The following is a 21,028-nucleotide window of genomic DNA, read 5'->3' as shown; positions in this document are numbered from 1 at the left end:
AATGTCACAAATTTGGAAACATTTAATTTCCCCAACTGTATTTTTGTAAACAGTTTTGTTTGCATGGTATATGCATACTACTTTTTTATATTATAATATGTAGCATTGTTATTTCAGTTCAATCTAATTTTTAACGCCCCTCCCCATACTTACGATGTTTGGGGGAGGGAGTTGAGCACTCTCTTTCAGTTAAAATAAGAAGTCAAAATTCTTCCGGTATATTACTATCCACAAGTCTAAAAATATTGAGGGGTGTCCTGTTATCTATTAGAAACTTTTTTTTACATGTATTTTTGAACCACTCTAGTTAAACTGTTTACTTATTCACTAAAAAATAAACATACAATCCTCCTCAACTTACAGTAAGTCAAAACAGTGAAAAAAAAAAAAAAATATGCATGCGTTTTACAAGATAAGAATTCTAAAAAACAGTTTTCTTTTCAGTCCTTGATGAGTTTTATTAAAATATTTAAAATACAAGAAGCATATGGTTTCCTTTTTCCCTTCGTGCATTTTATTTCAGGCGTTATTTTTCCAAAAAAAAAAAAAAAAGAAAATAATTCAATGTTCTACGTTCTTTTTATTCTTTCTCAGTTTATGTACTTCCATATTATTTCTTTTTTTTTCCTTAGAAAAAAGAAAGGTGTTATTTATTTTGATTGTTAAAAAGTTTCTGGGAAATACACCCATATGGATATGGGACTTTATAAAGATATAAAGGAAGATTTTATCAAGCTCAGAATAGGGTAATTATTTTTTACTGATTTCTGAATTACTCAAACTTAGATTTTATGAATTTTTAACCATATATAGGAAAAGAATTACGTAATTTAACATCTAACTTGAGCATTTTAACTTGTTAATATCAAATACTATATTTAAATAAATTTAAATTTCAAAAATTCTATTTAAATCAGAAAAATCCGATTTAAATAAAAAAAAAATCCGAGTTTATATATATATATATATATATATATATATATATATATATATATATATATATATATATATATATATATATATATATATATATATATATATATATATATATAAGGATTTATATATATATAAAAATCCTGATTTTTATCAACCCTGTTATGAAGCAAGATCCCGCAATTTAAACACTATTTTATAATTTGTTTAATAAAATATGTAGAGTTTTTTGTTGTTCTTGAGTACTGATTAAAAATTTCCCAATTTATCTGTTGAAAATCATTGTATTCTGTCAGTGCATTATGTTTTTATACATCATTCATTAAAACTTTTTATACAGTTTAACATTTTAAAATTATTTGACGAAAATTCCCAGCAGATTCCATCGTTATTTCCATTTGGAAATGCGTTTGAGGAAAAATATCAGCAATTTGACGCAGTAAAAAACATTTATCTCTCGCCGCTTGAATTTCATTACGTTTCATAACGAAACTACCGTTCTTGCCACTCTAATCTCTCTCAAACCGGTCTCCGTACTTGGTCATGGAGGCCAATGGAAGCAGTATACGAATCGTTCCTCTACCCTATTATAGAACTCTTTGGTACAAACAAGAACGTTTTCGCAGTAGTCAACGATTGCGATAGTTGAAAATAAATGCGAAATACAACCTAGCTTTCTTTTACGCATTTTCTGTTTTTTCGTGAGAAATTTGGTTAGTAGAACTATTAGTAAATAATTATCTTTGTGATCAATGCTTCCTTCCGGAGATGGAGTGTTGAAATGTATGTTTGTATCATTGAATAAAAAACCGTTTTCTTCCATCATAATATATTTGTTCTTTTTTTTAAACGAAACGTTTCAGAGAGAATCTGCATTTTCAGCGGTACAAGTATCTGTAACATCAACAAATTTTTACAATCAAATTTGATCCTTTGTAACATCAATCACTGTATATTCATTATGTTTTAAAGTTCTGAAATTGAGATAAATTATCTGTGGTAAAATTATATAAACAAATCAAGTTTCAATTTACATGACTTTGGTGGAATTCCAGTTTTAAAATTTTTGGACCCATAACAATATCGTCATTTTTTTTTCAGAAATTCACTAACACCGAAAACTCGACCTGTCGCGTTGTACAGACAGACATTTATTTATTTATATTGGGCTTTTGAAATAAATTTTTCAGTGAATCCAAGTGTGAATCAAAATGGATTCGTATTCACAGATGTAAATCAGAAATGATTTGGATTCATAGGTCTGAATCTGAATAGATTCGGATTCGGATTCATAGGTATGAATCCGAATTTCGTATTCGGATTCACACTTGTGAATACGAATGTATTCGTATTCGGATTGACACGTTAAGGTACTGTGAATCAAATTCGGATTCGGATTTACGAATACGAATCTGCCCATCTCTGCCCCAGAGGAACGCGTGCAGATATACAACAAGTCTGATTAAAATTGTGTCCTTTTATCAGCCCTTTATAATCTCTGTATCTTAAGAACAACTATAAGAACCCGTTTAGAAGTGGGTGGTAAACATTACTAGAGTTTTTATGACAGGTAAGTACCGGTAAAATACCGGAAAATAATACCGTCTTACAAAAAAAAAGATGAGTTGCAAAATGCTCTCTAAATATGATTTGATACTCAATGTTTATCCTGAAACTAAGACTCTTTGTCAAAACAATTACGCGTGGATATTCGAAAGAGCTATAGTTTTTACCAACAACGCTGTGCATCATCTATAAGAATTCCTTAATTCCCTTAACACCTCAGGACTTTTCCTCATGTTTTTAAATATAAAAGGCGATATTCTAGTAATTCTATCGTGCAACTTAAATTAGCTTAATCTACGCAATGCGGAATCGGACCCCAATTGAAATCACTCCGGAACAATGTGTTAAATAATATTCTTCTTACAGCACCTGATGCAGTTCAACTGGCTCATATTCCTTACATTCCCATGGTCCTTGCATATTATTTTTTTCCAACTTAAGTGTGATTACAATTACCTATGAAACTTTCTTATGGACGTTACATGCGGGATGATTGTATTTTTTAGTCGGAATTATATGATGGTCTCTTTCGATCAGGCAATGAGGTATATCAATTTGTTTCAAAACCTCATAAAAAATAAACAACAAATGTTGCTCACTCTTACATTTTGAATTAAAAATTACCTGCATAATATTTATTTAAGATAGATAGTTTTTCAACCCGAACACGGTCGGGACGAGCCCCCTAGTATATTATAAAAGCAATGACAATTTAAATATAAATAGTTTCATATTTTCACTAAAGATGTGATATAAATTATCCACATTTTTATCTACAAGAATGTATATTCGAATGGTTTTTCCCCTCTCTCAATCAATGCTCACATATGTATAACACCGACGCTCTCTGAATAGCATACACAACTTTCACGAATCGGAGAACAATCGGGAGCTTCTTTAAGTCAAAGAAAAACTCTGTCTTCAACTGAAGTAGATTCTTTTTCGTTCCCTCCGCACTTATTTAACGGATTTCCTTTTTTTTTTTTGGGAGACGGCAATCCGAAGGGGATTGTCGCGAAAATGCTGAAGAGTGCCACACGATTACGCTTCTGCGGGGGACCCGAGAGAGACAACCATCGCAGAGGAATAAAACTTTACGAGTTGCTCCCACTTTCCTCCGGCATTAAAAGGGAAACAAAACCAATTTCCGGCACGTGCGGTCATCGCTTCCTGCTATGAACCAGCCGCCGGACACCAAACTCCCGGATTTTCTGGAGAAAGCAGCTGACGATGTTTCCGCCAATCATCATGCTTGGTAGCAGATATGTATCTCATGTGAGGTTAGTATCAATCTATGGGTAAAGTCTTAAGGCTGGCTTTCGGATGTAGCAGGTAATCGTAAAAAGAACTTTTTTTTTCAATACATATAGTGATTATTTTAGGCTGATTTTAGCAATCTCGTCTTTTCCCCAGATTATTAGCACCTGAATGCGGAAGGAATAATTTTATCCGTTCATTATAGTATCAAGTACAACTCAAAACTTGTTTCTGGTTTGTTATTTTGTATACTCGGAAGAACAAATTTATTTCATTTTGTTCAGGCCCTGATTTTCGCAAGAACAAATGGGACACTTTTTGGCTCTCCTGCGTTTGAAGGGCGACCCCGAAATCCTATTAGGAAAAGCAGTTTTTTGCTGTGTTTTCTTACTATTCCACAGTTTGGTGTGAATTTGTTTCAAAATATAAACATATCTGCCACAAGTTAAAATTGTTGAGTTTACCTGACGTTTTCTGACTTTGGGTTCACTTTGGATCCAGTTTTGCAAAAGAAAAAAAAAAAGCTTAAGGCTTTATAACACAAGTACTCAAAAATTTCAGACTGAACCTGTGTTGTGAGCAAAAATATGGCACCGTGTATACATGTACACATAAAAACATTTAAAAAGAGTTTAAAAAAAAAAAAAAAACTCTGCAAACATCTGCTTTGGAGTTATAAAATCAAACCTCTTCTTCGGTGCATAAAAAGAATAAAGTAACACAAAATCCGACAACGGACACGTGTACGAGACATGTAGTTTTTTTTTGCTTTGTTTTCTTATTTGCGTCGAAATTCATTAGTAGGAATTTTAGTTTTGTTTAATGGTAATGGTTGTAATGAAATGAAGACTGCTCTAAAACTAGGAGCTAACTGATTCGATTCCTTCGTAAAAACATAAAACCGATTGCATAGCTTAAACAAGGACTGAAGCATTTGTTATCTCGTGGTGTGAAGAAAACAAGTTCAATTACAAACGTGTGTTTTTCTGAAATTGTTGTGGAACTTTTTTTTTTCTTTAATTACAAAAACAACAAAATAATTTTCATGAACTTTAACATACACATTCATACATACGAGTACCAAATACAATAATATTCATTACAAAATGGTGAGTAAAGCTGATACAGAATTATAACGAAGTGTCAGAATGGCAAACATGAAAGATAATAATCCCCCAAAAGACAAACACTCGATCTTCTCTAATAAAGTTGCTGGTATCAGAAGCAGGTGAAGCTGCGTTTCAATGTCAGGCTTTAGAAAGGAGTCAATTAGAACTGTCAGAAAATGTTCTCATGTGATATTCTCCCCTCACAATAATCCAAAATCTTTTCCTTTTTCTTTTGGCATTAGGAAGATGTCTAACTAGCTAAAATAATTTGTCCGCAGTACGTATCTTTTGTGTACTTTTTCCTTATTTCTTCATAATTAAAACCATTTAACGAACTTTGGTTAGTGTTAAGAATTATTTTAGACATGAACTTGTCGCGCAGTGAAGTTGTTAATTGTATGCAACTATGACAAGAACAAAATGTTAATTCTTTGAAACAATGTTGCTCTTAGTTCTAAATTAACAAAACTAGTAAATTTGTATAACGTTCGGTTCGGTTAGGAAAGATAGTTAGAAAGAAATATTTATAGTATGGCCCTAGCATTTTAGCCCAAAACGGAGCTTTTTCTTGTCTGTTTATTTATTTATTTGTCTCGTTTTGAAACCACCCGCTTTATTTAGAGTATGACATCTCATCAAATTGCTCATCTCAAATTATTATGCATACATAAATTCATTAATTTCGGAGTAGTTTTTAAGAAACAATAGTGCTGAGAAAAAAAAAACAATAAAAATTAACTTGAATTTGATTTTGAGAAATTTAACTCAATCCTTTCATAATCAAGATTCTAATTGGAACCAATCAAAAAAAGTACTTTTTTATGAATAAAAGGTACGCACAAACGATTTTACCGCTACTGCACCTGTTGAATAAGTATAGCAAAAGGGCTTAAAACTCTCTTCTGAGTCAATAAAATTAGCTAACATTTTAAAAAACACATACAATTCTCAGCTCTCCCCTCCCCCCCCGCCAGAAAAAAAAACTCAGCTAAGAATTGCCGCATTTGCCAAAGATTAATTTATTTCCATTTTTCTCTGAGGTTTTTTCCCCCCCATTTCTGATTTTTCATGCGCATCTCTTCTCTACATAGTATAAAATGAAGTTTCCAAAAAGCGTGTTTGTTTGAACGCGCAAAACTACCCGGTCGATTTCGCTGAAGTTTTCAGTTTCTTTCTTTCAGCACCGGAAAGGTTTGCAGACCGGTTCGAAAAAAATTCGATGAATATTTTTTTTTATTCCAATTTAGGCCCAATTGTCACATAAATTCCAAAATATGGGGAGGAAAAATTGCTTGCACATATTAATAGTATATATCGTTAGAAAGGGTAGAATTTTCCGCGTTTTACGCTATTTGTTTCAATGTTCTGACTTAATTACGGCAAGAGTTGTTTGCGTTTTTAGCTCGAATTTTTTTAGGTTTAGCTGAAATTTAGGCACTACTTTCATTAAATCTATCAACAAAAAGGGAAGGAATGGTCCCACAGTGTTCTTTTCGACACAATTAGAAAAAGTGACATTTATTACTCCAGATCTAAATCGACCTTTGGTCCAAAAAGTAAGCTTGTAACTTCAAAGGAAAAAAAAGTTACAATACTTTTAAAATAAAGTTCGAAAAATCCCATTTCCATTCAAGTTGTTAACCATTTAAGTTTCGCGTTTCCATGGCCTTTTGAATCCATTGTATCTTTTTATCTTTCTCATTTTATTTTCTGAAACTTATTTTGTGTTTCCATGTGTGAAAAACGCCTATAGTCTATGCTGCCATGTGCAGGTAAAGGGCAGTAACTGAAATTTTTTCATTTTTATTTTTTTTGCATTTTTGTCACATGTTGTATGTTATCTTTATTGCACACGCTCGCTTATTTGGTTTCCGCTGAAAAAAAAGGCGCAAAAAAGACGTCTAATTCCGACATTTCTCGATTGTTAGTATTGAATCCAAAACGCGTTTCATCAAATATCTCAAAAACTCATTTCTGCAGATACTGCCGTTTACCTGCACACGGCAGTATGGGCCAAGGGCAAATATCGTTCAAGTTCGTTTACCAATCTTAGGGACCTATACCAAGCGCGTGAACTTGCTTGAAATCTATTATAAATGATGAACTCAATAGAAAAATACAATGTTCACACGCTGGAATTCTCATTAAGTTTTAATTAGTAATTGAAATAGGAACTACAGTGGCTCCCAAAAGTCTTCGTACACCTACGACTTTTAACGAAATAGGCACCAATCCATTTTGGTTAGAATTAATATTTAGGAATAGATATTTAATTATAAGATCTATGATCATTTTTTAACAAAACTACATGAAAAGTTTTTAAAAAATATTAAATTTTTTTAAAATCAAAAACCAAAAAGTGCCAGAAATTTTATCTCACAAAAGTCTTCGTACACTTTATAAAATGTCTATATATTATTGAATAATCTAACTTTTGATTAAGTTATTAATTAGTAGAATATCATACAGTATTCATAACACCTTTTAAATGTCTGGGAATAGATTTCATTCTTTTTCTTTCTTTTTTTGCGTAATTTCTGAGTAAGTGTTCAACCTCACTTCGAGAGTCTTACTGTTTCTAGCTCTATTTTCGTTTTAAAGCCCTATTTTCGTTATCTAGCTTCCAGATATCTCTAAATACGTTACATTAAGTTAAAACTCTGGAGATTGAGGGGATATTTTCTAAACTTTAGGACAATTTTCGAGGCACTAGACGCAAACGTTGAAAACCGTGTGCTTCTTATCGTTATCTTGATAAAAAACAAAGTTGTTTCCAATAAACAAATTTTTGGCTAAGAGTTCAAAATTGGTTTTTAAAATATTTAAAGGAACAGCATGATTCATTATTTCATTAAAAAAATACCAACTACCAAGTCCTGATGCTGATATGCATCCTCACACTAAAACACCTCCACCGTCCTGATTAACTGATCCAAATAAGTTCTTAAGATTAAGTTCCTAATTTTTTCTTCTGCTTACAGTTATGCAACAATTTAACCAAAAATGTTAAATTAGTTTTTATCTGTAAGTAAGATGTGATTCTAAAACGGTTTTAGCTTATTTATCACTAGCAAAAATACCCGGCGTTGCCTGGGTCAGTAATAATTATGAGAAAAAATCGTTACTTGCTTTTGTTTTCTGTTTTAAGTGAAAGAATTTAAAACACATCTTTTTGACGTGATTAAAAATCGAGTTTCTTCCTTACCCATAAAACTAAAATAGCAATAAGTATAAAGAACAAAATAGTATTGATTTAGAAACGAAAGCACTATTTTTAAGCATATACAAATTTCCAAAACATAAAATTAATCTTCTCATGTTTAAAAAGATTAATCTGTTGATACTTTTTTTTTTTAACATGGAGTCTAAAACCTTCTTTGTATGGCTAATGAAGTACGAAGTGATTAAAAAAAAGTAGTTGCGCTCGTAATACCCTTATACTTGCTTTAGTTATTTTGGGAAATTTCAATCATTGTGGGCTCTTGGTGCGATTTTACCGAATTTGCGAGAGTCGTTTTGGGGGTACCTTCGATGATGCTCCCCCCCTTTCCTTACTTTGTAAAAACGATATGATATTAGTTTTCGTTACAGAGATATCGTCGCTAGATGCTGAGATACTTTTGGTCACCCTAAAATGGCGCTAAACAGTTTCATCCGAAATGTTTCCAAAATAAGTAGTAAAATCTGGTGATCGTTTGAAATTGTGCAAAAAGGAAAATTAATGGAAGTTTTTGTGCTGTTTATGGATTTGCTTAATTTAGTTGCTGGATTATTTAACACAGTAAAAAAAGTCTTTTGAAAATTCTTTGATTGGCGATATTTTGTTTACATGGTGAAAGCTAAGAAACATTATGACGTAGTCTTCGGCTTCAAAAACAGCGACGTTGAAAAAACTGCCAAATGCATCAGCTACGGAAATCTTTCTGCAAAAATTTTGGCGATCTGCTGGTTGATCGGATAATGAGTAAGCATTCAATCAGCATAAGTAATAATAAAAACCATTAATTTCATTAAAGTTCCGTTTAAGTGGAAAATGATCAGCCAAATCATGTATTATTTGCCAATCTTGTGCAAAAATCTTACTTCAAGACTTGACTTGAGAAAAGCCTTGAACAGTCACGAAAAGCAAAGATAGTCAACAATACAACAATTGTCGCTATCGACAGGGAGTTGAGATGATACACTAAATACTGTATTGAGTTGAGGAAAGCCTTCGAACATGGAACTAAAAAGCTCATAACTCGTTTTTTATTCTACTTGGAAATTTCGAACAGGTGCCATCTTCCGCAGAAAAATCAGAGCTTTCGATAGACATATAATGTAATTATGTGCAAGTATTTTTCATCCCAATATTAGAGAATTTATATAAAAATTGTGTTTTATTGCCCCCCCTAAGGGGGTTTTGCCCTCATAACGCGACGAAAACTACCCTATGTGTTATTCTGATGCATAAGCTATATTATTGTAAAGTTTTATCAAAATCCGTTCAGTAGTTTTTGCGTGAAAGAGTAACAAACATCCATCCATACATCCATACAGACAAACTTTCGCATATATAATAGTAGTAAGATTGATTTTGAGACGAAAAGCGTAAGCTTTCTGTTTTACACACGACCAAGAAAATTTCTGCGGGAAGATGTCTCATTTAATTCAGCAAATCAGAGAACTTAGCGAACAATTTTAGGTAAAAGATTAAGTGGTAAAATGTTTCATTTAACTGTGCAGAAACTTTTTACAGTACTCAAATGTGTATTTTTCATATTTTTTTTTAACTTTAAATCTCCGATCACGTTTTGTTAACTTTGCCGGTTTACCTTTTCTTACCTTGTTTTAGGTCCGATTCCTTTCTTTAAACCAGTTTATCAAGCACTTTACTATACTAACAAATAAATTAACTAATTTAGAGACATTTCAAACCAATTTACCACTACTGTGGGGAAAAAAATTCAAATTTTGAATGGTGTTTGCGGTTTTTTACGAATACCAGCCATTTTCCAGTAATAAGCACAATATTAAGGAATAAATAAATAAAAAATTAAAGCCAAATGACTTATAAGAGTCAACACAATGCAAAAATATTGATGAAACGGCGTATGATAATTTTAATCATGAATTTATTCGAAAATATTTGAGGTATACGATGACTTTTGTGGCGTGTTATTTTTCTGTCTCTTGGTTTTCTGACCCATTTCAAAAAGAAGATCCATCAATATTTTGAAAAAACCAATGGGTTGTATTTAGAATGACATAGGAATGATGTGAAAAAATATTGGACTTCATATTCGAATTCAGTTTCGAAGTTATTTTGATTTTATTAAAAAATTTCAAAGTGTACGAACACTTTTGGGAGCCACTGTATGTTCCGTGGACTGTTAGCATTTACACAAAAAAAAATCTGTCTCTATATTGGCGCTATAAAAACACAATATTTATAATATAAAATTTTAATAAACAGTTTTTTCAACCAAAATTTTACTGTTTTACTCAATTTTTCGCTTCAAAATATATTAATACATTTTAAATTACTTACTTTTGTTTAGTAATTTTGTAACTGAAAGGAAATCAAAAATTGTATCAATCCGCAGCTCTGAATGATCTTAATCTCAAGATTTCGTTTTATTACACTAGAGCCAGCGCACATAGACATCGTAAGTACAAAAAATTAGAAGGCACTTTACTTCGCAAAAAAGATAGATCACCGAATAGCAATAATTGACCTACAAAATCTTAAGAACATAAACAACTCTAACAGATGCCGATACATGTTTAAAAATTATTATAAAATTAAACATTAGCAGACGATAAATTAAAAATTAAAAAGTATATTTCACTTTCATATCAGGATGTTTTATATTTTCCTTTTTTTATTATTTTGCTTTTTGATTACAGGACGATATTTTGAGTTCATTTTTAGCCTACTTTCTCGTCAAAGTAAAATAAAATAAAAAAAAGCACATGAAAGGTTGTTTAATGGGCTAAGGTTAAAAAGTATTGTAAAAATATTGCTTAGTACACAAAAAAAGTCAAAAAATAGATAAATAATTAAATAAATATCAAATTCGAAAGTCGGAGTTTGAGATGGGGAAAATGTGTGTTTGTTGATGACCTATGTGCTCCCCCCCCCCCCCACAAAAAAAAAAACTTTTGAACGAATCGTTTGATTCAAACAATTTTTTTTTTTTTTTTTTTTTTGAAAGATCTCCCCGATGACATCTTATTCCGGTATTTCATTTTTTTATTTGAATAATTTTTCGTTCAACTTTGAACAGTTCAAAACACTTTATATTAGCGCTTGCGGGAAAAATAAAATGAGAACTTAAAGGCGGATTTGTTTAAGAAAAACTTTGTTGGAAAAGCTCTTGATGAAGAACATTTTTACAAAAGATTTTTTTTTTAAAATTAGCCATTTTAAGGGCATTCACCGTAATATACTAAAATCAACAACAGCTTTCTGAAAAGTTAACGTAATCTAATGAAACATGAACTATAATATTGCATTCATTACACCAGAACTTTTTTCCTTTTTCAGTTTCCTACCAAAAAATTAGTACGAATTAGTTATTTTGAGTCAGGATACAGACAAAAAAAATTTTTGCTGCCCAGGGTTACCATTTCAGGTGACACCCGTGCTAAATATGACACTGATTCTACAATAAAACCAAGCATAACATCAATCTCCCCCCCCCCTCTCAAAAAAGAGAGAGAAAGAGAGAAAATAATAAGAACAAAGAGTTAAGAAAACAAATTTATTCATAGATATCAGGTTAAATATAGAATTTGAATCTGACATAATATTTCAATAAAAATTTACAAAGATAATATACATATATAATTCTAAACTTAATATTTATACAAATATGTACAAGGATACCTTTGATGACAAGATCACAACTCATCAAAAACATTCCAGATATTCTCTCATTTCTTAACTGTATAAAACATTCGAGAGTTTTATAGATGCATACATAAAAATCATAGTCAGCAGCAATGGGAAATGAAATAATCCATATGGTTAAAAGAATGATAGAAATATTTTTAAAATTTAAATGCTATTCATTTTTTTTTCCAACCTTAAGATTACCAATTGTTATGACACGTAAAATTATTTTAAAAGACTTCCAAGTAGTAAAATTGCCAGAGTTTCAATAACATTCAAAGCCTAAAATAGGCACAGAACATTGTGAAAAATGCCAATAAAAGTTTATTTTGCTTGACCATACAAATCAGCACAATTTCGCAGTGAAAATTACATGCACTTTTTTTGGAATTGCAAGTTTCCCTTTTTTTTAAATCACATATTCCATTCATCTTGCAGTAGAACCTGTTTAGCTCGAATAGCCCAGGAAAAAATAAAATTTTGAGATAAAGGGTTTTTGGCAAAGATTTTCATAAATTTAAAAATGTGGGAATGTGAAGCTAAAGTCAAATAACTAATATAACCCTTCGGTTAAAATTACATTGCATTAGTTTAGTACAGAATTTTACTGTATTCTTTGCTGCAATAACACTTGTTTTGATTATGGATGTGTTTATACATACATTTAGGAAAAAAATACATCTTTCAGTGATTGATTGTCAATCCAAAATCTTCATGTTTTTGATTTTTCCTCAATAGAAAAAAAATTAAAGCTCCCCCTCCTTTTCATACTTACCAAGTCTCCTCCACTTAATCGCTACAGGCCACACCATATGAATACATTCAGAACATAACCAAATGACTTCTTTATAACTTGAAGTTAAACCCATGAATAATGCTATTTCCCCTTTAGCCTAACTGAGAACGATTCTAAACTTGAACATCAGTCTTCCCTGCGTTCCATAGCCCTGTGTGACTAGACAGGTAATGTGACTACTACTATGAGATAGAATGTACTTTGTCAATAACTTCTACTGTTGACATGTAACTGAGCCTCAAATTCAAAGAATGAGTGTAGCCAGAATTAAAGATAGAGGTAGGGCTGGGCGACATAGGAATTTCTACATAGTGATGCATCGCGATGCATCACAATGAATTTTTTTTTTTCGTTATACCGGCTAGAAATTGCCAAAAAGAAAAAAAAACTGTGGTGAAAGTGCAAGAAAGCAATAAATATTAGGCATGTGTTTTGAGGATTACAATGAACCTATTTTTATTTTAATGGAAAAAGATGTGAGCTTATGGGGTGCAATATCTCCCTGCATTTAAAAAAAGGGTTCCTTGAAACAGCAAAATACGTCTGTATGCAATCTTTGTTGTTATTTTGCGCTTAAAGCATTTTTTAACAGGAGGGGGGGGGGGGGAGTAAATGATAAGATAAACTTTGTTCAGCAATATTTTTTCCATTAAGAGCTTAAAAAATGCATTTCCTGCCAGTGTTGGGAGCAATGAAGATCTTTGTTCGCTTATGGTCTTCCACACAGAGACACCCAGAACTTAAGTTTTTAGTTGGTAAGAATTTTTAATTTGACGAATGATGCTCTGAATTTAACGGAATAATAATTTTTTTATGAAGACATTTTCACAATGCAGTCTCCAAATTTACTGAATCGTAAGAAAAAACTTGTCGAATAGGGACATTTTTTGTAGGTCATAGTGACCTCCCATCAGGGCGCCCCTGCTTCGGACAGCTTTTTGAAATAATTCAGAGATTAACACAGCAACGATCATGTATCAGTGTCTGTAGATTGGAGTTTTTATTTGTAGTCAGTGCGTTGTTCGATGCATCGGTTTAGAGGAAAAGTCTAAACGGGTTTAATGATGTGGGATGTACACCGGTTTTATGCGATGTATCGATGCATCACCCAGCCCTAGATAGAGGTTTTGAAAAAGAAAAAATCTTTTGAAATAAACAAGGAAAAAACAACAAATTTATAACAAAAACATGGAAATTGAAAATTTTCAACAGGGACAGGCTAACCAAGAGCCAAGGGGGACCTTTTGTCAGTATAGTCACTACCGCCTCCCCCTTAAACCCTCCATAAAACTTACCATACTTGACTTAATACTACTCCAGTTCTGGAACTTGGACAGGGCCCCTCGACAAGGCTGACATGACCGCTCCTCTGTTCTGTTCAAGATAGGCAGATTTGAGAGAAACGGGTTTGCCTGTACTGTAGGAGGAGTTCTGAAGAATTCAAAAAATGCATATGTAATTTCCATTCCAAATCCAAGCTTTACTGAGACGGATTCAATTATGTTTTAAATTGTTAACGATTATCTGTTCGAAGTATAAATTTTCTGTAGAATAAGGAATTTTACGTGGGAAATCAAAAATATCAAGCCCTTTGGAAGATTTGTGATTTATAAGTGGGCTTAACTTCATTCATCATCAATTCAATTACCTTATTACTATCATTTTAATTTTGAATTCAATTTTCTAATACTTGAAATTTATTTAATGTCACATTTATTTGATTGCTGTGCTTAACGAAATAAATATAAAAATGAACATCTTATGGCAAATTGAAACTAAAAAGGGTACACGAAGTCCAATCAAGAATTAAAAATATTTGGTTTTTAAATGAAATCATTTTGTGTTGAATAAAAAGTAATTGACAGCTATGAAATAGTTTGGTCAATCATTTCTAAGGAGTTAATTTGCAAACAACTTCTATGAGTACCTCAGAAAGACTCTAACCTGATATTGCTATTCTTACTAGCAAGCTAATTAAAGAAGGGGTAAATCTAATTATAACCCCCCCCCCAAAAAAAAAAAATTGTATGCAATGGGCAAGGCCATTTTTGCTTTATTTAAAATAATGTTTCATTTTGTATTGAACATATACTTTTATGCTAAGTTATTGCCCTCAGAATTTACTTATTTACCTACATGTAAACATTCAAAAGAATTGATAAGACACAAACAAAAATCCCAAGTAAATAATGTTTTAGTAAATCAACAATAACAAAAAATCAAAACATTTTGATGAAAATTATAGTCACCCCCCCCCCCTACCCATTTTGAATATAATGGGTGTTTTAAAAAAGGAATTCTAAAAATCAAAATAATTTGATACAGCAGTATCAATTAGTGAAAGAATCAATTCCACTACAAAAGGCACCTGCTTAAAATATTTAAAACAAAATTTTATGTACCTTACTTATAAAGGGTTTACACATTTGAAAAAATTCCCAGTACACAGTAATATCTTAACACAGAAGGTAAAAAAGTTAGTGAGCTATAATTGTTACTTTTTGTTTTTTGGTAAAACATGATTCAAGTAATGCATTTAAGTATTACCAAAAATATGTCAATTCTAAAGAATACTGATGTCGAACACACATCTTAAAAAGGAAGGAAAAACAGTAAAAAATGCTAGTATTCAAAATTGTAGCCCAAATTTAACAAAGCATGGAAGTGCTACAAATACAAATAAGCTACCAACAAGAGGGAGATAAAAAAAATATTTACACTGCTGCACATGGAAAATTAACAAACCCATGCATGCTGTTAGCATATCAATTAAAATAATTACCATAACTTTGAGGCATATATTTACATAGTAAGATTTTTAAAACAATAAACTATAAGTGAATAATATGTTACACAATAGAACATTACAATCATCTTTTCAAGATTGCACATATGATTTGTGAAAATGATTCAAAATAAATTAATAAATTGTTAAGGCCACAAAGAATTCTTTTTAACCACTGCTTTTGACAGTTTTTTACTTTAACAAACAATATGTAATTCACTTATGTTGAATGTATATAAACATTTGTATGTAGTTAATTTATATGAAATTGTAATTCATAAAATTTTATCACCACATGGATAATAAATTTATATTTCAAACCAAACAGTAACATGAATAATGCATGTAAGACAAAACTGTATAAATATACAGACAACTACATATAGCTAATTTATATAAAGCCAAAATTGAAAGAAAAAGTCGTTAAATTTTTTGAGTGACATAGACAGCATTCCTTTTTTATGCCTGTCATTTTTTGTTTTAATAGACAAAATAAATTTAGAATATGACAAAATGAAAGAGAAATGTAAGCAGGGTGAAAAAAGTTGAGATGTACAAGCAGTGCTTTACTTTACATACATTACATGTAATTAATTTAACTAAAATGTTGTAATATATGTTGTACATGCATGCAAAATTACATAGTAAAGCACCAACTATACATTTTTCAAGAAAATGATGTAAAACAATTTACATGAAAAAAAACGCAAATTTTTCGATAAAAAAACTTTAAAAATTAAAAATTGAATCTACTTAATGCAAATGTTTGAAAAATAATAATTTTTCAAAGATTTATATTAGCTAAAACTACATTGCACAGTGTATCTAATACAGATCAGTCATCAGCTTTCACGACTTTTTGAGGTTTACAATTTTTGAACAAGGGAAATAATGTATACTTGATACTTTACATTTTATAAATAAAGGATCTTATCACTACAATTATTATAAACAAATTTAGAATATGACTAAATGAAAGATAAATGCAAACAAGATGAAAAAAGTTGAGATGTACAAGCAGTGCTTTACTTTACATACACCCCATGTAATTAATTTAACTAAAATTGAAAATCAACTTTAAAAAATAATACAAAAGGAAGTATTTGTCAGTGTTAGAAGATATTTTTTAACTGAAAAATTAAGTATTTGAGATTATCAAAAATATTTTTATTTTCACTTCTACATGTTACGGAAACAGCAAATAATCAACAGCACTCCACATAGTACAATCCAAAAGTTCAAGGACAAGTTATATAAAACCTTACCCTGAATAGTTCACATCACTGAAGTACATCCATCTGAAAAATATTCATCTTGAGTGACTATGCACTTCTGCCAATGTGCCTATAACTTTTGGAAGTCATTTTTCACAACTTCCTATAAGGGCTCTTGCGATACAGCTTTAACTTCATCTGATGAAAGAAAGTGGCGTCCCTATACATGTTTTTTAACTGCTGGGAGCAGGTAAAAGTCACACGGGGCTAAGCCTGACAAAATGTGGCATTATTTGTTTGACATCCAATTGAAGCATGTATTCTCAACATGGAAGTCGCCTTCTTCACCACGATGAAGTTAAAGCTGCATAGAAAGGTCTTACAGGAGATTGCAAAAAGGGCTCCCAAAGAGCAAAAAACTTTCTTCCAGGAGTGCTTCCGAAAGTTATATGAATGTTGGCAGAAGTGCATAGTCGCTAAAGGTGACTATTTAGAAGGTAGATGTGCTTCAGTGATGAGAACTATTCGGGATAAGGTTTTATACAACTTATCCCCAACCTATAGGTTGTACTACGTATGTCATGCAGATAAATCTTTAACAACAATCTCCAAAATATCTGCATACTCTCTCTCTCAAAATATTCTACCACTAAAATTCATACCCCCTCCCCCCTCCGAAAAAATCTAACAACTAAGTATTTCATCCCAGTATATTCCATGTATCAAAATTAATCAAGAAAAACCTGAGAATTTCAGCTTTATATGTATCAATTCCTGCAGCTGTAGAAAAAGTGAAGCTTTATTAAAAATAAAACTACCAATAATTAATTACTGCAACCGTAAATTATTCTTTGAATAAAAAACTAATTGCAACTATAGAAGGTTTATCATGGACTAAAGGAAGAAATGCTATATCATTATTTATGTTTCATTGTCATATGTATTACTAATTTATTTCATTTTTAAGTTTAATGACAATACTCTAGCTTTACTAAAGCAGAATCTTCTTTTTCAAAAGTTCGTTTTCAGGTTTAAAACTCAAAATTTGAGCTCCTGCCTTAATAAAAAGATATCGGTTAATACAACCAACCATCTAATCTTTCGAACATTAAAACTCATAGTGGCCAGCTTTCTTTTTTAAGATTTTTTATGAAAGAAAAAATTAACAAGCACGTCTTCCATTCCCTTAGTTTTCATTTGAATCATTTTCAATTCAAAGTATCACGGCTAATACATACTGTTAAACATTCAAGCACTTATCACACATTTGTTACATTTTTGTAGATGGTTTGCCTGGAATCAAATGTATTCAAACTCCCAACATGGGGCATGACAAAATGTTTTACATTGCAGTCAAACCTCGTTAACATGAAATTCACAGAGTCATGATAGTTATTTAATTGGATTTTGTCATAACAATAAATTATTAATTCAAAGGACCAAACAAGTATTTCATGTAAAGCGATAAATCACATTAAGCAATTTCGCGGTAACAAGGTCTGACAACAAATTTCACTGTATCATTTCAGTAACTGATAAGAGTGTCAATCAATGTCATGCATGCTATGAAAATTTATTTTGTGGAGGCATGTTGGCAAGAAAAAAAAGTTTCCCGTAAAATTAGTAATATTGGGTTCCAAAATGTTTCCCTACTAATGACACATTGTTATTTCAATATCTTGTTTTTCAATTCCTCACAATTTTATCTTTATTTTTTTCATTGTTTCAATTCCATATAATTAAATTAAACTAGATTTATTGCAGCAACGTATTGTAAGTAAGGCAATGTATGCAGTTCATTAGGCAAATGCACTTTTTCTTCAACTACTTTTCATAAGATGCAGTGGCGGCTCGTGCCCTGAAAAAGTGAGGGGGCCAGATCATGGGTGCACTTGTCCGCACCTCCCCCCTGGTTTTTGGAGGAAAAAATATTTAAACTTTCTTAATTTTTTTTGTTAAATTAATAAAATTAAACTCATTTTAGCAACTAAATTTAAAACATGAAGAAGTAATAACTTTTAAGGGAAATTCAAAACTAATATAAAAATAATCTAAAAAATAATGATTGCTTCTCTAAATTGTCGTTATAGTGCGTTAATTACTTGATGACAAAGAGTCAAGAAAGGAGCAAACGGTCTAATCTTGTGCAAATGAAGCCCTCTTCCTTTACTGCATGTTGCTTATTTTATGATAACCTGAATCGCTTAAGAATATTCAAGATATGTAAAATAAACAGCATGCAAGAAGAGTAGCGGTCTCTGCGAATACTGCTATAAATATTGAGATTCAAAGCGTTGGTGTTAGGGGGGGGGACACACATACGCACAGATACTTCGCGACAACGTATAATTTAACCTTATTAATTTTACTTTTTAACAGATAATCTGCGGATTATATGCAGGACATTACGGTACAATCATTTTTTTTAATTCAAGCACGTACTCACAAAAAAAGGAAAACTAACAAAAATTTATAAATTATTGTCTTCTGAAAAAAGTGAGGGGGCCCTGGCCCCCTCCCAAGGGCCACCACTCATAAGATGACATTCTCTACTCTTTTTCTTTTCTTTTTTTCCAAATTTATTTATATGTTCATACATTTGAACTTTATTTTTTAAAAAAAATCAAAGAACTAGATTATAGGATGCAGCATTACACAATCATAATTTATGTTACCACAATATGAAACAAGGGGTTGAGGGATGACACTGTTAAAAACACTAATCCTGATACAATTAAAATTAAGTATTTCAAAACAAAAAGACTTTTTATTGTTTTTAACTCCTAATTTTACTGCAATATACATGTATGTAAATTTCTCTGCAATGAACTATTGTAATTTATGAAGTTAAATGCTAAGAAAAAAAAAATAGTGATTTTTTTTTTTTTTAACATGTCTTTTTGCTGAATAAGGAGAAATTATTTTGTTATAAATAAAAAAAAAATTGACAAAGATATTTTTGTCACCTAAGAAAAGTAAATAAAGCCATGAATTGAAGTTTCCTTTTTTTTTTTTTTTTGTAAAACAGGATACTTAAATAGTTTTCAGTTATTCCGGAACTTTTTACAAAATAATATATATTCATTAGCAGAAAAGGTTTTTTAATAAAAAATAAAATTATTTTTGATCTTTCATCTCACTTGCTTTATTCTAAACTTAGAAAAATATCAATGCTTAATAAGTTATATATAATAACAGTAGTTAATAACAATAACTTTATAAGAATAAAGTATTTTGCTGTTAATTTCACCAGTAGAATGTTCTTAAAAATATTTATTTATGCAACAGTTATTTTTCCGGTTATACACAGCATAAAATAAATGCTATTATTTATTAAATATTTATAAAAATACTGAAATGTTCACCCTGAAAAGTTGTCAGGAGTTATTTATTTATTTTTTGACTAGATCTAATAAGTTATGAATATAGTACATATATGCATAGACTTAAGTAAATTCTAAACAGTAAAGATCTTTAAACAGTTTTGTTTTATTCTAAACAATAAAAATTAAGTATTATTTTGCAATCAAACAAGCTTAAAGTATTAATACAACAGTTTTTTTTTCTCTCTCTCCTTTTTCCTTCCTTCTCCAATTCAAATTTAAATTTAATACTTTATTAGAATTCAGCAAACAGTAACTCTTATAACTCTAAAAAAGGGAATTAAACATTAAAAGTATTCATCATTCAATTTAGAGTAACCTAATTCCAATTAATATAAATTTTAATATGAGTATTGCAAAAAGCTCTTTATACAGCACGAATATATTGATAAACTCCTTTTATCAATACCTCTTTATCAATAACACTCAACTGATATGGTTGTATGAATGAAAAATCACTGTGTTAGAATTTTGAACATTAAAATACGTAGAAGAAATAACTATGCATGATACATTCTAAATTTATAGACTAGCATTATCAACAGGTTTAAAATACATAATACAAATTTTGATTACATATAGGTTTGTTGGAATTTATTCCATTTCATTAAGAAATGTAATTCACTATCAGAGTACAAACTTTACATCAGGGAGGAAAAAATTATTTCATTGATGAAGAATTGTGGGGGAAAAGAAGGGTATTAAAATAGGCAATATTGTGGAATAACTAATGTATTTTCTTTCACTAGAAAAAAAAAGCATTTAAGGCAGGAATGTTGAATGTTTTATCTCACCGGGCCACAGTGCAAGAAATGGAGTTATTTTGTGTCGTGCAAAATACATTGATCACTAGCAATAACTCATGAGAAAATATATATAGACAGTAAGCATACTTAACAAGTTTTATAATTACAAAAACAGCATGAAATTACAGTGGAGTACTGTTTACATATTGCTCTTTTATACAATTTTTAAATAAATCTGTAAAACAGAATTCAATGGATTGAAGTTAAATAACATTATTTATAAAGTTTGCTTAAATTGCAAGTCAAGAAGAGTGAAAAACGGCATGTCTCTGATTCCAATCACTTGATTGTCAGGTTTTTAT

Source organism: Uloborus diversus, chromosome 1, assembly GCF_026930045.1.
Source record: "Uloborus diversus isolate 005 chromosome 1, Udiv.v.3.1, whole genome shotgun sequence".
Classification (NCBI taxonomy): domain Eukaryota; kingdom Metazoa; phylum Arthropoda; class Arachnida; order Araneae; family Uloboridae; genus Uloborus; species Uloborus diversus.
The sequence above is the reverse complement of the archived record's forward strand: the minus strand, read 5'-3'. Positions refer to the sequence as shown.